Source organism: Coregonus clupeaformis, unplaced genomic scaffold (assembly GCF_020615455.1).
Source record: "Coregonus clupeaformis isolate EN_2021a unplaced genomic scaffold, ASM2061545v1 scaf0674, whole genome shotgun sequence".
NCBI classification, from domain to species: domain Eukaryota; kingdom Metazoa; phylum Chordata; class Actinopteri; order Salmoniformes; family Salmonidae; genus Coregonus; species Coregonus clupeaformis.
This window is the reverse complement of record NW_025534129.1, coordinates 27715-36354: the sequence shown is the minus strand read 5'-3', so window position 1 is coordinate 36354 and position 8640 is coordinate 27715.

The following is an 8640-nucleotide window of genomic DNA, read 5'->3' as shown; positions in this document are numbered from 1 at the left end:
GTAAACGTTAGTACTTACCAATTTATAGTCTGTTAATACTATATAGAGTAGGCCAACATTCAACGTGACATTTTCTGACATTATTCAACAAATGGAGTGGATATATTCATACATTGATTCACCATTTTGCGAGAGGTGGGTCAGAACAGAATACCCCTCATCAGTTTAATCATTAATCCCACATTTTACTAACATTCCTCTCACCACCAACTACCTGTTACCGACCATCCTTAGCACCACAAGAACAGTGCAGCGTTAGTGTACATTTACCAACAGCTAATCCAATTTATCAAGTTTGTTCCTTTACCTAATGAGAATTTAAAACTCCTTGGTGTCTTTAAACAAGATAAATAACACTTCCAAATCCACTATAAAAAATTTATTCATAACACAACCTCATAAGTTTAGATCATGTAATTATGACTTCCAACCCAATAAGCTGTATTTCCACGCGTTATTCACTTGTCATCATCCACTAAATCACAGTAAAACCAAACATTAACCCTTAATAGAGACTAATGTTCACCTGATGCTTCATCATCATCTGGCTCCTTATAGCCCTTTAACCTATCTTCTCAATCCCATTGTAGTGGGTTTTTAAGCGCCTCTGAACACAGGCCTGCACAGTCTTGGAAATGGAGTGACAGTGAATCTTCACATTATCATTTTTCTAAACAACTTTATAAATTAATAGACTTTCATTACATAAAACCTATTTCATTATGTTTGCATCATCACTAATCATGTGTCCACTCATCAGTTTGTCATCAGTAAAAGGACATGATGAGGTTTTCTCATGGGTTTTATGGGATTGTTAAGTCATTAAGTTCATCCCTTTGGTTAAAGGCTGGTTGGTAGACTGGCATTTTTAGGAACTGTGAAACTTTAAAAATCACCCAGTCAGCGTGACTCTTCTAAATGGTCCCTGACAGTTCTGTCTGATGGTTTTCCACCCCACCCTCATTAACTTACCTCATCATGTAAATTACAAGGCGCAGAATGCACAGCGAGGAGGAGTGGATGGATGCCACTCCCCGCTGCGTTACCAGAACTGAGTTCTGATCAAATGGCACCAGACTAGAACCGAGGGTTTCTCCCAGAGATATCTACTTCCAGAGCTGGGCGGGGGGACAGGAGTCTTACACCCAGGGGAAGTGACCGGCGAGACCACCAGCCCTGTGGCTGCAAGTTGTTATTCATATCCCTAACCTCACTGATAAATACTGATATTAATGTCGCTTTGTTTTTTGATGTTCCTTCGCTGGTTTTTTAGATGTTACATTTATAGATATGTCAAAATAACAGATGCAACCAAACTTCACATAAATTGGCCCCTGAAGCCATGTCCAAATGGAAAAGCCTGCACTGCCCTCCTTAATCAAAATCTTACCTCATGTTTACCAGCCACCAATTATTGCATTTCCTATGCAATGATTTGGTTTAGTGTGAGTCATTGTATCATTAAGTAGTTTGAGCGGGGCTCCAAGCCAGACTACATGGTCCCAGGGGAGCTGAAAATAGTGTTCCATTAATTCCATAAACTTGTACTTTTCACTGATAGCCAGTAATGAAAGAAACTACAGAGGAGGACCATTAATTCAATACCCTCCCACAATTATTGGCACCCCTGTTTAAGATGTAACGAGACTTCCAAAAAATTCTCCTTTTTTTTTACAACATAGAACCCAAATGCAAAAAAATAAAAAATCCACCTTTTATTTAATACATTTACTTTGGTGTAAAAAAAAAAATCACACTTAAAAAAATAAACTTGAAATCATGTGTCCCACATTATTGGCACACCCCTGATGTTAATACTTTGTACAGCCAACTTCCAACAAAACAGCACTTAATCTCCTCCTATAACATTTCACAAGATTGGAGAAGCACAGAGAGAGGGATCTCTACCATTCTTCTTTGCACAATCTTTTCTAGATCATCCAGTGTCCTGGGTCCTCTCTTAGCCACTCTCCTCTTTTGCTCGCCCCCACAGGTTTTCGATTGGGTTGAGGTCTGGGGACTGAGATAGCCATAGAGGACCTTGATTTGTACTGCTAACCATTTTTGTGAATATTTTGCCACATGTTTTGGATCATTATCCTGCTAAAACCATGCCCCATCTTCAGCTTCCTGGCAGACATCGTTTTTATTTAAATGTCCTGGTAATTCAGTTCATAATCCATCGCCACCCTAACAAGGTTCCCAGGGCCTTTGGAAGAGAAACAGGCCCACACATCACAGATCCTCCACCCATACTACCACCGGTGGGCATGAGAGTGCTTTTCGGCATACTCATCTTTTGTTTCTACCCAACCCACTTAGTATTTATTGCCAAAAACAATCTTAGTCTCATCTACCAAACACCTCGATCCCAGTTGAATCAGCATCCTTTTTTTTTATAAAATTTCCTTCATCCCCCAGCTTTTTGGCATTACATCTGATGGTTGTTTTGAACTTTGTGACCCACAAGATACCACTCTTTGATGCAATTCTGTACAGTATTAGAACTTTTTTTTTCTTCTCTTACCATCACACTCCCTCACTGTGCGTTGTGGCAAGATAAACTTGGGACCTCTTCCAGCCTTGTTTGTCACTGTTCCAGTTGTTTTAAACTTCTTAATATTCCTCTACTGGATACGGGCAAGATTAAAGGCGAGTGGCTATTTTCTTATAGCCATTGCCTGACTTATGAAGGTCACACAAATCTGCCTTACTTGAATGGTGTGTTCTCTTGTCTTTGCCATGTTGACAAATGGGTAAGAGTTAGGCCTCTGTTCTCTTTTATACCCCAGAAAGGAATCATACTATTAAAAGTTCCTAATACCCTACCAACTTTAGCAACTACGAAAAATATATTTAAAAAAAAATCTATTAAAATTTTCGGGTTTTAGGGGTGCCAATAATTATTAAGACACATGATTTCAGTTTTTCTCTTTTCTAAATGTGTGATTTTTTCTTTACCCAAAGTAATGTACTTAAATAAAAGTTGATTTTTTTCTATTTTTTTTGCATTTGGAGTTCTATATTGTTTAAAAAAAAAATTTTATCCTCACACATCTTAACTGCCAATATACTGGAAGCACTGTAGCAGCAAATACTATAGTAGGCACAGACCAGTACAGTAGCTTGGTACTTCACATGGTGTGTTTAAATGGAAAGAGCATGTTTCAACTTATCACAATGTATTATTTAACATTATGAATGTATCCTGTGGTGTGGTGATGCATTTTTGGATTGCATACCTAAAAACCTCCGAGCATTAGCCAACGTGTTCTCGTGACTCACCCAGGCTGCATGCCATACCCCCATCTATCACCTAGCTACCTACCACCACATTTATCATGCCACTGTACTGCCAGCTAAAACACAGACATCAATTTTCTATAAGTTTTTTACTAAACTGTACAATTTACAGAGGCTGTTAAGAGGGGACAACTTTATGACATTCTGTCAGTCTTCAAAACCAGTTCTTTCTCGGTAAATGAGGAAGACAGGCTGGAGGAAAGGAAATAAAAAAACAAACATGCAAACACGTAAAGTTTCCAGGCAGCAGTCTGGGGCATAACCGTGCACCACATGGTCTGTCCTTCAGTTATCCCTTTTTATAATACTCACACAACACTGTCCAGTTTTCCCAACTGTGTCAGTTTTATTTGTTGTTAATAATATTATTCTGGTTTTAACAGGAGTACTCTCATTATCTCACTGTCTGTATGTATGAAGTCATCATGCAGGGGAAGTCAATAGCTGGGATAATTCCTGCAGCTATACAGCTCCTGATAAAGAAGTGCTCCACTTTGCAACAGTATGAGAGCAAACATTGTTTACTGTTATGGCAGATGAAAATAGACTAATTAGGGGAATTGGTCTGTATGCTTTAATTTACAGCCAACAAAGCAATAACTCTCCACATAATCTGAGGGAAAATTATATAGCTTCCATACATTCTTAAGTATAAGCCGCAACAAGATAATCCAGATCCTTAAAAAATACAATCTGGCAGTATGGTGAAGGATAAACTGTGTCTGTGAACTGGATTTGTAACCAAAATATGATCCATGACTCCCTGATTTTACATAAACTACTTTTCCCAGGATACATATAATCAAATGTGTTCAAGTAATACGTTTTCTTCAAAGTTTCTTCAGTTTACAGTCTACCCCCATTTTCACAGTGATATTCACCTCCAAGATCTAGTTGCGCTGCCCAGCCAAGCACCAAGTAATAGTCTCCCTGAAGCGTTGTGGAGTTGAAGCCATACCTACCAGAGCAGACAGGAGACTCCAGTGGTTTGTATCAGTGTGGACTTGGGGGTTCATAGAACCACCAATTATACTCCACCAGGCCTTCTGTTTCTGTTTGATCGAAGGACATGGAGGAGGAGAAAGGTTTTTTTTTCTTCTTCCTGACATATTCAGAAAAAACTCGCTTCATTCGCGGATGTCAATGTGTGTACATTTAACTCGCGAAAGGAAATGGATGATTAACTACAGAATTACATCCAATAATGTAACGACACGTCTCCAACTGAATGTTTTTCTCATTGTGTTCTTTGTAGTCTCCTTCAACTGATTTACATATTAGAAAGTGAAAAGCCAATATGATGGGGTTCCGCTTCAAACTCTAGGCCCATTAGACTCCTGTTTGATGCTTTTGAATTTCAAATGCACCCATACACACTTCACCGTACGCCAAGATGATGTGTGCCACTGATAAGTCTCATCTCTTACTTTTCTCACAACCTTTGCAATAAACATCTTTTCTACACAATCACCTCATTTCAGACTAAATCAACCCTGCTACTTTAACACTGACAACCCTATAAAATAAAGTCTCTCACTGTCTGCTTCCCCAATGGGAAAAGGATGTTGCTGAACCGGCACCAGTTGGACGTCTGTTGCTTGTAACGTGCAGAATTAAGAGCTGACGGAACGGGTTACAATCTCTCTCCAACTGCCATGTGATGACGCAACTTCTTTACATATCCATCGGATCTTTTCAAGATTTCTCTCAGATTAACGGGTATTTTATTAAAGTGAGGAAAAAGTAATTGCTTAAAAATTTACTAAGCACTTATTATGTAATAATAGGGCAATAATGTTTCGAAGATGTCATTTAGTGTAAGCCTTGAAAAGGATCAGGCGAAAAACAATGCCATATGAATTGAAAGCAGTAAAAGGTGTGATGAAATAGAAAACGAAGGAGTCAATATTACTCTGTGAAAATGCTGTGCACAAACAGTGAGGTAGTAAAACATGAAAGGAAATGGAAAGCTTTTTGGTAATTAATGCTCCTAGGGCTAAACAATGATTGATTCAAACATTAAAAACCCCCATAAAACCCTCATCTGATTAAGCCTCTACTATCCCAGTGCAAGGGGATTCTCATTGTGACTTTCCAGATTTCATAGTATAAAAATATCAAAAACTAGAATTACTGGACCCTAGTATCTAAGGTTAAAATCATTAAAAAGACCTGTATTCCCTATATACTGTGACCTAAGCACGTCAACACTTCATCGTCAGAGATCCCCATCCACAGCTGTGCGAAATGGAAGTGTAGGTCACATCGGTGTCTGATCTCTTCAGCAAACATCACATAGATAAAAAACCTGTAAAAGTATTTTACGGTGCACTCATTATGCACACACACCATTAAGTGCAAACCTAGTTCCCCTTACACCACTATAAAACCGCTTTACAGAGCACATGTAGTTGAGAGGACATATGTTTCACTTTCCCACACATGAGTAACACGTACACAGACACATAGTTTAAAGACCACAAGTAAAGGCTCAGAGCACATCCTCTATGGTGCTAGCCAGCCCGGGCCTAGCTCACAGCCATAAACCATGGAGGCATGTACATGTGATAGCCAGATTAAAAACCATGTGGGGTACCTAAAACGATGTATGTACTTCATGAAATCCAGCAGGACGAGGTTATCCATCTTTTCCCTCGATCTTGTTTTTGCGAGAGTCCCCTGAGGCCTCCTGCTAAAGGTCAGGAGGGATTGACTCACTCTGGAAATTAAAACAGAGAAATAAATGTTTTCTTGAATAGAGAGACATTGCACAGGTCTCTCATAGTGCATGTTTTTATTTGATCTATCCTTTACAGATATAAAATAACATCACCCCCTTCTGAATCCCTCAGAAATACTTTTCTCAGTTAGAAGCAGGGGCAAAAAAATCAGATCCCAGAGCAGCGTTGCATACATTTAAAATGTGTCCTTTCTTTAGGAGAACTATAACTCATAAATCAATAAAATAAGAATAGGTTTCTAGATTCTTACAGATGATTCATACACCATAAAGTGACCAGCCTACACCATACTAATCCTTTACTCTATCTCCATTCTAACCCTAAGCAGACTTCAGATAGTTTGAAGACATGGGGAGATGGATTTGCGAATGGTTTCATGCTTTCTCAGTCGAGAGCCCCATCTAACTTGAAAGAGCCGTGAGTAAGCAGGAACGAGAGGGATTCCCTCCAGGGAGCTGGTAACCCTGTTCCCGAATCAGATTGAAAACCTGGTCTGGAGGAGCACCCTATCAAATTTGTCTGTGTGTCTCTCTCGAGACCCCTTTCTTCTCAACTTAATGCTTTTACAATACCTGTATTGTCTGGTGATCTGAGCCTGAAAATATGAGCACCAAACAATACATGATTGTGGTAGAAGAGTTTACAGTAATGTCATAGTTGGCCTCCCCTACAATTGAATGTGTTTCAAGTGGACTCCTTTAGATAAAAAATAAAAACAGTGTACCAGAGAAAATAACATCGAAAGGAAAACAAGGTACCTACCGAAATAAAAAGTGATATATACACTGTGCTCTCATACTAAAATTCACCATAAAATACTGCAAATACACTCATAGCTTTTCAACTGGCTTCACTGGCAAGGCAACACACATCATGAAATGTTTTGGTGTGTTTACACTGTATGGTGTAAAAAACCTAATTTGCTTATTTCCCACGGTGCCTTTTCTTTTGAATTAGAGTTACCACCCATGACTGTATTTGTTAGTGACAGAGACATGGTTATCAAATTATTTCCTTTTAAAGGTATGTGGCTTTCACCAAGTGAGTACTTAGGTGAATGCAACATAAAAATTGAACTACGACAATATAATACAATACATATATCATAAGGCCCCTTACTTGATGGCCTAATTTTACCCCTAACTACAGTGGTGTTAGAAACTCCTGGTTTACAGGTCATCGAGCCTGCATGGCACATTGTGCTGGCTTGTAAAAGTAATATGTAATTCCCATTGAAATCCAGCCAGTGTTAGGATATCAACAGTTGGACAATTTATTCACCTGCAACTGGCATTTAGAATAACTGTCAGGATTAGGATAATGGCGTAAAAAGACTACCTAAACCATTTAAACTGAATTTATGCCTTTCCTAAACTGCCTTTCCTACGCACTTCTCTCATTGATTGGTATTCAGACTTACCTTATGCAGGTGCGTAACCCGGGCTTTGCAGGCGTGGTTCCCTTGTGCACGCTGAATACATTTTATTTGAGCCACTAAAACCACCACGATTGGCCAACAGATTTTCTCATGGAGTTTTCATTCAATATATTTCTAGAAATCCTAAATCAATTTGGTAGGTTTGGCATAGTACTGTCATTTGCGTATGGCTACAAAAACCCTATAGTTGTGTCTCCAAAATTTCATCCCATATAAATAACATTTTTCCACTGTGGAAAAGGTAATATGTTGATACTGTTTGCTTCAGTTTGCTGCCATATACTGGTTTCAATTTGTCTCCAGCGATCATAAGGTAAAATAGATCTAAAACAATTTACATTTATATTTACAATCACCTTAGCCAAAGCGGCTTACTCATTACCTGTCACTGGGCACACACTGGTTGAATCAAGGTTTCATTTCAATGAAATTACGTTGAACCAACGTGGAATAGGCGATTTAATTACGTCTGTGCCCATAATGGGCTAGCTCTTATCAATAGCTCATCAATTTGTAAATGACAGTGTTGGAGAATGGTGTTATTTCTCTTAAGGAGAAGAAAAGTAGATGTTGATCCACTTGGAACCGACAGGTTGCACGACCTTATTCATCGTTTCATAGTGCGTAAATGTGGTGGAATCTTGAGGGGTCAAAGTTAAGCGGGCTATCTGTAACACACCTCGCCACACCTTCATTTTGTTGATCTCCACCCAACGAATAGCAGGTGAATGGCATTCTCATGCTTAAATTCAAGGTCAAGTGCAGCGTTGAGAGAAATGTGCATAAAAAGGTAAATAAAATGTATGCTAGTTTAACTCAGGCGAATTCCTTCCATACTGCACTAGCTGAGAATATGGTCTCCCTTTAATAGGATAGTTGCCTATAGATGTACATAGATGCTAAAACTAACAAAATATCAACTACAACTCTGTTGATATGCAACAGTTTGCCTGGGGTTAAGGTTATGGCTAGAGGTTGTTGAGCTAGGGAGTGGACATAAAGCTAGGATTGGGGTTAGAGTTAGGGCTAGTCGACAGTTAGTTGAACAGTTTGTTGATTTTTAAACCATCTGTAGTGGAATATCCAAATATATACAAGTGTTCTGAAATATTCTTCATTATCTGCCATATCCTACATCACACTGCAATATTAACGGTT